We start from the raw sequence: 10,204 nt of genomic DNA, 5'->3' as shown, positions 1-10,204 counted from the left end.
TCCAACATATGCCTCTAGTGTACTACTGGGAGCATGGTCATAGGCATGACACATTTAAGAGTTCTCATCATATCAACCTATCAGGTATATTAGATTCTTGTGCCCGAGTGTGCACAAGAGGTCTATTTTGTTCTTGAACTCGACAAAACCTTTGAGGGATTGGAGATTTTCTCTCTTCACTACAACTCTGATGTCACAATTGATTTCACCTACCCTAAGAAAAATTGGTTCTATGCTGGGTCACCCCTTTAGGATGAAGTCAATACAAGGAATTAGGATTGTTTTCAAGTTGAATAAAATTTCTTAATTAGCAACCCTTTTCTTGGAGGAGACCTTTGCTTTAGAATAATTCCAAATATAGAGTGCAGGACATGCATATTGTCAAGGAAGAACTTGTTTGTGATTAAGTAAAACAGGTTTTACAGGGATCCTAAAACCCAAAAGTTTTACAGCATAGAGATAGAAATTAAAAAAGTCCAGCTAACATGAAACTGCTATGAAAAGCCAAAACCAAAAAAAGGTCCATGACTAGGAGGCAAAAGCCAACACCCAAAAAAACTATGAGAAAAACCAAAAGAAAAATAGACTAATGGTTGTCCTTATCTAGATCATGCAGAGTTTCTGCAGCTTCATTATCCTTCTGATTGTCTGTTCCTTCTTGGTTCTTGATCTGGCTTTCCACCTAGTCCATCTAGTTCACCTGGTCCCTGGAGGACTTCCAAGCAACCTCTTCTTGGCCTAAGTCCTACCTGGTCTTTTGCATCATGTCCCCACCAAGCCTGACTCTCATCAAAGAATCCTCCAGATTGACAATGTTCTCATTCAGGGTGTCCACTATTTGTTTTGTCATGATCTGGTGGATGGAATCAAACCTCTAGACTTTCTGTTCAACCAAGGAGAGTGTATCCTCCTGTTCATCACTGGTGTCCTAACCGTTGTAGATATTCTGACTACCTTCTTGATCTCTCTTCCTTCCCATGGTCTCCTGGTCCTTGTTGATGTCCTGGCTGCTGTCTTGGTTTTTCTTTTCCTTTAGAGCCTCAATTTCCTGAAACAACCATTTGATGGAACATAAGTTATCAATCAAGCTATTCTTCATGTTGTTCAAGAGGTTGAGGCTGATTTCCCATGCATTATCAGAGATGCCCAACAGAGCAGGGTCAATTAGCTCATCATAGTGGGTTCTATTGTCAAGGTCTTCCAACACTTGGATGTTCATTAGCTCTCTAACAATATCCAAAGTTGCAGTATCCAAGTTAAAATTCCTCCAAGCCCTCCTCCTATTCTTCCTAATCACCTCCCCACTTTTTTCCACCATAATTTCAATCATCTCCTCAGGTGGTGGTGTGGGCAAGACAGGGCTAGGGGTCTCAGCACTCTGGGCTTTCAGGTCTATCTGGGGCATGACCTGGTCAACTTTTCTTTTCCTGGAGTTTCTTGGGGGGGCTTTAAGAGCCTCCTCCTCCTTGTCGCTATCTCTCCCCTTCTCCTCTTCTTTCAAATTATCCTTCCCTAGCTCCTTATCCTCATCCTTAGAGTCCATCTCAATCTCCTCATCTTCCTCACTATCCACCTCTTGAGGTTTAGGCTTGGGGAGAGGGGCAAGGAGGCATCTAGGGATCTTTCTACTAGGAATGCAGGGATTTTGAGTAGAGATGGCATTGGTGGCGTTAACCTCATCCTTAATTTTCACTACCTAAACATCCCCAGAATCGAAACTAGCAATGTCCTCTGAAGCACAACTTGGGTCACCAAGGGATTTTCCTCTAGTTTGAGTTTTCAAAAACTCGTAAACTAGGAGAAGAAGGCCTTTGTGGAGGGTAGGGTTGGTAAAAAGTTTTTTCTTGAAACCCTCAATACTCTTGGACATGGAAGTGTAGAGATAAAAGGGAAAAGAAATTTTAATACCATGCCTAAAGTGGTTTAACAAAACAAAGTGGTGCATTCTTATTCTGTCAAATCTAGGGTCAAGAGTGATATATTCAATGAGGATCTTGAGAACATACCTCCAATTTTTTTTAATGGATTCTATGTCGTAGTAGGCATCAATTTGGACAAGATCATATTTCTCCATTTCATCCTTGATAAAAATGTTAACTGCATTGGCCGACATCTTTTTGTCCCTATAGAAATTCATGCCTTCCTGGGGAATGTCTGTCACCTCTGAGATCAAGCCCTCAGAGATTTGATGGGTGACACCATCAATTTTGACTCTCCCATTGCTCCATATTTCCACCATGACCTTAGTCACCCTAGGTTTGAATCTGTGAAGCTTTTCTATGAACTTGGTGATGCCACCTTTTTTGAGTCTATGCTACACCTTCTTCTTCTCCTTCTAGTTCTCCACCTCCCCCCAGGGCTCTCTTCTGATCCTCTCTCTGACCATGGTTTCCTTCAACTCTGCAAAACCTATACCACTAGCTATTTTATAGTGCTCAATTTTCCTTTGGGCACTTGAAACGAAAACATTTTTATGATATTTAGTGGTTTTGTTCTTGCCATCCTTTGAAGTGTGCCTTCCATACGCATAATTATGACTTGAAAAGGGCTTCGCATGATTTCTAATAACTTCCCCTCTGATGTGTGATTTAGCAAATCCTTTTATAATTAAAAAAGGATTTTATTTGTACCTTGGATTCTATCTTGCCGGATCAACTCCATTGTCGTTTCTAGGATTTTGTCTCCGTTTGTCCATGTCATCACCAAGTTTTTGGTAATGACATCATTGGAAAACCAGTCAGCAATTGAGTTGGCTTCCTGGTAAGCATGGCTGACGTGAATCTTTTTGAATTTGCCCAAGTCAAAATTGATGTCCTCTAATGTTGGTGATCATCCAGGAAGGCATAGATTGACCTTTGATGCAATTGATGATGTTTAGGGAGTCACCCTCAAGCCACAAGTGCTCGATCTTGGAGGCCAAGGCCAGTTTAACAATATGTTTGGCTGCACTGGGTTTTGTAAAGTGGTTTGTTTAGTGAACAAGAGGGAATGAAATGGCCGCAATTCCTCTGCCAAAACTATTTCTAATTATGCCTCCGCTTCCAGATGAGCCAGGGTTCCCCTTTGCCGCCCTGTCAAAGATGGCTTTGTGCCATTCCTTAGGAGGAAAAGACCATCTTGCTTCCTGTCTTCTCATGGCCCTGCCTTTCTTGCTAGCTTTTTTGATTCCACCTTCCTTGATATTTCCTCCTTTCATTATTGAGAAGTTCTCCAGAATGAGACCTTCAATTTTCTCAGCAATTATGAACTCTAGAGACTATCTTCCTCTAAATATTCTGTTATTGCACTCTTTCTAGATTCCCTAGCAGAAGTGTGGAAGAGTCCAGGAGCTCATTAACTGAGAGTTCAAACTAGAGTGATGGCTTCTCCATTGGCAGAAGAAATACGGGATACTGGCCAGGGGGCACCAACTTAATCCAAGATCCTTAGTCAGGAAGAACCACACCTTGGAAGAGTAGGGGCAGTGGATGAATAAATGATTGACTATTTCCAATCCTTGCTTGTAGAGGTAACATCTGTTGGGGACAATTTGGCCTCTCTTGGCTAAATTATACAGGGTGCGAATTTTGTCTTGTAGGAGGAACCAAAAGAAAATGTTGATTTTAGGTGTGAGATTAGAAATCTAGGCTTTGGCCCAAATGGGTGTCTCCATCTTGTCCCATAAAGAGAAGTAGCCAGAAGCAACCGAATAAAGTCTGTTCAAGGTGTCTCCCCAAATGATGGATTCCTTATCATTGTTAATAAAGGTTGCATTCAGTAAAACCATCAGGGGGTTAAGGTCTAGGGATATCACAAATAGGTTGTGCCAGCCATTCTCTGATATGTACTCACTAACTTTCATGCCAAACCTTTCTATGCATTGCTCTACCCATCTTTTGTAGCTGGGGTGGTTGATAAGAGGTCCCTGGCATGTCCAGTTGTCCTACCAAAATAAAAAAATTTCATCTTTACCAACTTTCCATTTAGCCTTGGATTTGGCCAGGGGTTTGGCCTTCAAGATCCCATTCCAAATGTAGGACCCTTGAGGAATCTCAGTCTCATGAATCAGGAAAGTGAGGGATTGTCTTCTCAGATATTTCTCAAACAGGATATCCCTCCAGACACCTGTGCTTTGAAAAATGCACCATAGCTATTTAGCTAAAAGGGCATTATTGAGATGTTTTATTTTTCTGATACCTAGCCCCCCATGGAATTTTGGAAGGCAGACGAGGTCCCAAGCAACAAGGTGGAATCTCTTGTGATCTTCAGACCTAGACCAGAGGAAGTCCCTCTGAATCTTCTCCATTTTGTCTACATGTTTGGCCGAGATACCAAAGAGGCTTAAGGCATAGGTAGGGAGGTTCTGGAAAATTGATTTGACTAGAGTACACTTGCTAGCTTGACTAAGGGTGGCCCCTTTCTAGCCAGCGAGCTTCCTATTGAATCTGTCAATGATACTATTCCATAATGAATTTGAGGGTCTAGTGCCCAGAGGTAGGCCAAGATAGCTAGCTGGCAAGGACCCAATGCCACTTCCCAGGATGCGAGCAATTTTCCTCTGTCTCTCCAAAGGGGTATTTATAAAGTAAACTAAGCTCTTCTCCCAATTCATAGCCTGGCCTGAGCCCCTGGTTTAGGTGTTAAGGAGATCCTTGAAAACTTTGGCCTCTCTAACAGAGGCTTCTCCTCCCATGATAGTGTCATCCACAAATTGCTGATGAGTGAAGGAATAGGGAGCCAAACAAGGCTTGAGCCCTTGTAAACTCCTATCTTAACTTTTCCTTTGTATAAGCCTTCCCAAGCATTCAACCAGGATGATAAAGAGGACAGGGGATAAGGGATCACCCTACTTCAGTCCTCTCAAAGGGAAGAAGAAAAGAGAGGGGGAGCCATTAACCAAAATAAATAGAGAAGGAGAAGTAACAAGCTAAGAGATGAGATTACAAATGTGAGCATCAAACTCAAAAGCCTGGAGGACAGCCATAAGGAAGTTCCAATCCACCTTGTCATAGGCTTTAGACATATTCGATTTGAGCAAAAAACCTTCCTTCTTACCAACCTCAAGAGAATGGATGACCTTGTGGACCGTGACAATGGAGTCAAGAATTTGCCTCCCAGGGACAAAGCCAGTCTGCTGAGGAGAAATGATCAAGTGAAGAATGATAAGGAGCCTGGAAGTGAGGACCTTAGATATAATTTTGTAGAAAGAATTGTAGAGGCTAATAGGCCTAAACTTGTCCATTGAGTCAGCTCTCAAAATCTTGGGAATGAGAACTAGGAATGTGGCATTGAGTTCTTTCAAAAGATTTCTGGCTCCAAATAATTCTTGGACAGCCTTAATCATGTCCCCATTGACCACCTCCCAATAGACCTAGAAAAAGAAGGTCAAGAAACCATTTGGGCCTGGAGCTTTGTCCCCCAGAAGAGAATTGAGAGCCTGGAAGATTTCCCCTAGGGAAGGAATAGCTTTTAGCATCGAATTGTGATGCGCTTGCAACAAGGAAGTAATAGCAGTCAATATGTCTACTCGATCAGGTGCCAAGAGAGAAGGATCCTTGGAGAGGAGGGATGAGAAGAACTAAATTGCTTCATCTACTATCTCTTCATCCTTATGTAATTGATCCTAACCCTTCTTAATGTTAGAGATTTTGTTGTTTGCCTTGTGTTTGAGAGTGATCAGATGGAAGAATCTTGAGTTTTGGTCACCCTCTCTCAACCAGTTGACTCTAGATCTTTGTTTCCAAAAATGTTCTTCCTTTGATATAATGTTGTGGAGATTAGAGAGGATGGCCCTCTCTTCCATCTTGTTCTGGTCATTATATTCAGAAAGCTGAATTTCTTCCTAGATGATGCAGAGCTGGTCAGTCTTCTCATCTTTATCCTAGAAAATGTGGGCAACGTCTGACTTATTCTAGATCTTAATGTTTCTCTTGACATTTTTCAATTTTTGGGCAACTCTGTACATAGCAGTGCCTTCAACCTCAATATTCCACCAAGAAGAGATCTTGGATTCCAGATCTAGGTGGGTAACCTACATTTTATCAAACCAAAAAGGGAACGTCCTTTTGACAGCTAAAGGAGAGACAGAGAGAGAAATACGAGAATGGTCTGAGCCTATTCTTGGGAGTAGGGAAAGTCTACAGGAGTGTGTCTATAGCCACCCAAGAGAGATGAGGGCTCTGTCAAGATGAACCTGAATACATTCACTACCAACTCTTTGGTTAGACCAAGTGAATCTTCCTCCTTGGAGGTCCACGTCCATGAAAGCCAGGTTAAGGATGAAGTTGGAGAGGTCAAGCTTGCTATCCTGATCTAAGGCTAGACCACCACATTTTTCATCATTAGTGAGAGGAGAGTTAAAGTCCCCCATGATGATCCCTTTGTTGATGTCATTGTTGGTGATGATAGAAAAGATCTTATCCCAGTAGGCTGTCCTTTCCCTATTAGAGTTGGGGGTGTACAGGTTCAAAATAAACCAAGAGTCATTGCTATGGATATGAGACACCTTGAAAAGGAGAGCATTATCATCATTGAAGATGGGGGTCAACCTAAAAGCCCTATTGTCAAAAATAATCATCACCCCTCTTGAGGCACACCAACTCCCTTTTCATCTTGGTCTCTTGGATCAATAGAAAATCGGGTCTTTGATCTCTGATCAAATTTCTAACTAGTTCTTGTTTGTGAGCCCCATTAAAGCCCATTATGTTCCAAGAAATGACCTTCATTTCTTGCTTCCTGAGAATTCCTTGATGGTTCTTTGGCTCTCGTCTGCCAGGTTCCTTTCTATTAAGGAAGAACTTGTTGGACACTGTTGAGATAAACAATTCTATTCAAATTTAGAGATTCTACCTAATAATCAGTTTTAACTTTTGAGCATAAGTACCCGAAGACTCTTACCCTAGCCATTGGTAGTCAAGTCACCTACCAAGAACATGAGCTCAAATCAAGTTTCTTTGTGTTTCCCATAGGCATCAATTGAAAACCAGGAAACTTCCACTACAATTTTCTTTGATATATCACACAAACTACATTGGATAATTAGTATGTTTCAATAATGTCAAATGTTTTTCTTATATTTAATTCTAAAAATATTAATACTTAACTATTTTGAAAATAGTGTACCATTACTCATTCCCATCTACAATACCAATACCAGTTACCAACTCCTTCTAACTATGGTTCTATGTATTTGTGTACCATTATTCATTCTCATCTATAGTTTATTTGGTGTTTTCAAGATACATTTGTGAACTTCATGTTTGTTTGTTTCAATTTTGAATTGTTAGTTGGTATGATGAATTTATCACACGGATTATACAATATAGAACATTGTTTTTGTAAATATTTTTTTTACTTGAATATGTTGTGTTTTTTATATCTTTCAATATGTTAATGGACATTTCCACTTTAGTCCAAAAAATGTGAATCATGCCTCTCCAGGTTATCCAAGGCCATTTGCATCACCACTCAATGCATACCAATGTTCACCAAGGGTAAGGTGATCATGATCAATAAAATTGAGGAATCTTATCAATTATCAAGTATCCATATCTTCTAATTTTGACTTTGACAAATATTGCTTTGAAAAGGTACTGTTTTGTTTATAGAAACGGTGTATACCTAGGCCTTTGGCATGTGTTGAATGCAAAGTGAGTTGTATAATCTCAAGATGTGAATTATTGCAGGTGTCATAATGCATCTTAAGGCCATTTATTTGAGTGATGTATCAATCTGAACACTGATTTTGATGAGAAGCAAAGTTTGAGTATTTAATCATGTTGTATTTACTCTTTGAGCACTAATAGTGTGTGATTAGTTTTTTTTTTGGTCACTGCTCTGAGCTTTTTCTAAAGCATATGTAGATCACTAAGCAATGAACATCATTCTAATTATTATTTATAACCTTAGTCAAATATTTTTTATTATTCATCTTTTGCAATGAGTATGATATTTTTCCAATGGAATCCTATTGCATCAATCATGGTGAATGCAACTTTACTTGACCTATTGTATTTTAGGCCCAAAAGTATCACACAACATTGGTATCATCCATGTTGCATAAGTTTTATGGCAAACATAGTTGGAACAATATGTGCTTGATAGTTTTATATATTGTATAAATGATTAATGCAATCATAGAATTCTCATTTTCAGACATGGTCATGTTTGGAATGTATGAAAGCACATGCTAGAATGTGTGAATTTTTGTCAATTAACTTAATCTTTTCATCCCCACAAAACTCATTTAGTCTCCAGATATTGGGAGTTAGTACAAAAATACGAACTTAAAAGTGAATTATTTAGTACAAATAATTGTTTTATTTAGGAGCTTGCAACTTAGACTCCATCACTATTGAAGAGGTTAGTTTTCTTACTATTGACTTCATCCATATTCATAGAAATTGTCAAAATATTTAAGCAAAGCTCTCAACCTACCAAATATGTAATATAAATGATGTTAAGATTTTTATTATACAAAGTAGTATTGAATATAGAAAATACATAGAGGTAGTGTAAATGGCTACAACAAATTTAACTAAGATATACAATATCTAGACAAATGGAAAGTTCTTGGGGTCAAAACATGGTCATTGGAATGAATTTTTAAATACTATCCTTATGTTTTCAGATGAGACGACATTTTACAGGTGATATGGAATGATTCCATGGTGTTGAACTTTGATCATGTTATTAGAACCTAGAGAATGATAATAGAATAACAAGTCCTTTTGAAGATAATTAACAAATTGGACATAAGGAATATTGTGATTTCATATTTCAATGCAAGAAAATGGTCATGTTGACTCTATATCTCCTTTTTAAATATAATTTGCTACATATTTAATATGACATGGATTATTGTAGAAGTCATCCTTTCATCATTTTGAATGTTAAATTGGTTGCTTTGCTTAACAACCTCAACATGAGCAGAGCAAACAAGATCATGGTCAGGAGAAAAACAACCAATGCTGAGGTTGTTTCTAAACTACATGTAATTCCTTCCCTTATCAATTGTTTACAGCTTGGTCTGTATATGACCTGATCGTATATTTGGTTTGCAAGAAAAAATATATATTATCTTGTTTGACATGATAATATACTGCTTGGGTTTGTCATCTTTGCAAACTCTTAGTATATTCTATGTTTCCATCTGGTCCAGATATGTCTCTCTCATGGCCTATCCAAGTATTCTGCTTTTTGTTTCAGCAATTAATTTTTTGCATATTTGAAATAAAAGAAATCCTTTTCTCGTAAGGAATTCCACTAGCTTATCCTTGTTCTAAATCCACTTAATCTGCTTTTTAGGGGAGTTGATTTTCCCTCCTTATCATGAACTTTGTCATGACATATCCTTAGATTTTTATGGTCGATGTGCCAATTCTTGCAAGTTTAATGGGGATTGTATTGATGGAAAGTGTGACTATTTTCTTGGATAAGAAGGTGACGACTATGCCAAACATAAGTAACCAAGCTCTTTTATGTTTTCTACAAGAAAGCATCTTTCATCCATTCTAGACTTAAACCTATAAGGCCATCCCATAAATTTTCCTCATTAATGTCTTTGTTTTGTATAATCTTATCTAATATAAAGCATAATTGCTTTAGGAACTTTTCTTGTTGGTTGTAGTGGATGTGGCATGTGCACCTCAGCTAGCACTTGTGACTATGAACCTAGTTATACTGGAATTGATTGCTCCACTAGTATCATCATGAACCTTTTTTCTGATATTGTTTATAATTTTCTTGCATAATTATATTCTTCATGTTGGTTATACCTTAGTAAAAGTAAATTAAATGGGTACTACTAGCCTAAGATTATGAACAACTATCAATATTGTTTATGGGTATGATTCTAAAGCAGCCTCAATGTTCTTGTGTGCATCTACAGCTAGCTGTGACGAGCAGTGCAACCTGCATGGTGGAGTTTGTGATAATGGTATTTACGAGTTTCGTTGCTAAGATTATGCAGGATACACTTGTCAGAATAACAGTCTTTTGTTTTCAAGCTTGTTAATATGTGCAGATGTGCTAGTCCAAGAGGGAGAAGGTCAACACTATGCACCAAGTGAATCCAGTATTTTGCAACAACTAGGAGCAGTTGTTTTAATGGAAAATTATAATAGATTGATTCCTAATAGCTGCACATTAATTGGTGTTTTAGATAGTGGATACTGCGCAATAGCTACTAAGCACCTTGCTTGTTGGGTGCGTTGTAATAATTTTT

This window comes from Cupressus sempervirens, chromosome 3, assembly GCF_028749045.1.
Source record: "Cupressus sempervirens isolate cs-2001-9-10 chromosome 3, ASM2874904v1, whole genome shotgun sequence".
NCBI lineage: Eukaryota > Viridiplantae > Streptophyta > Pinopsida > Cupressales > Cupressaceae > Cupressus > Cupressus sempervirens.
The sequence above is the reverse complement of the archived record's forward strand: the minus strand, read 5'-3'. Positions refer to the sequence as shown.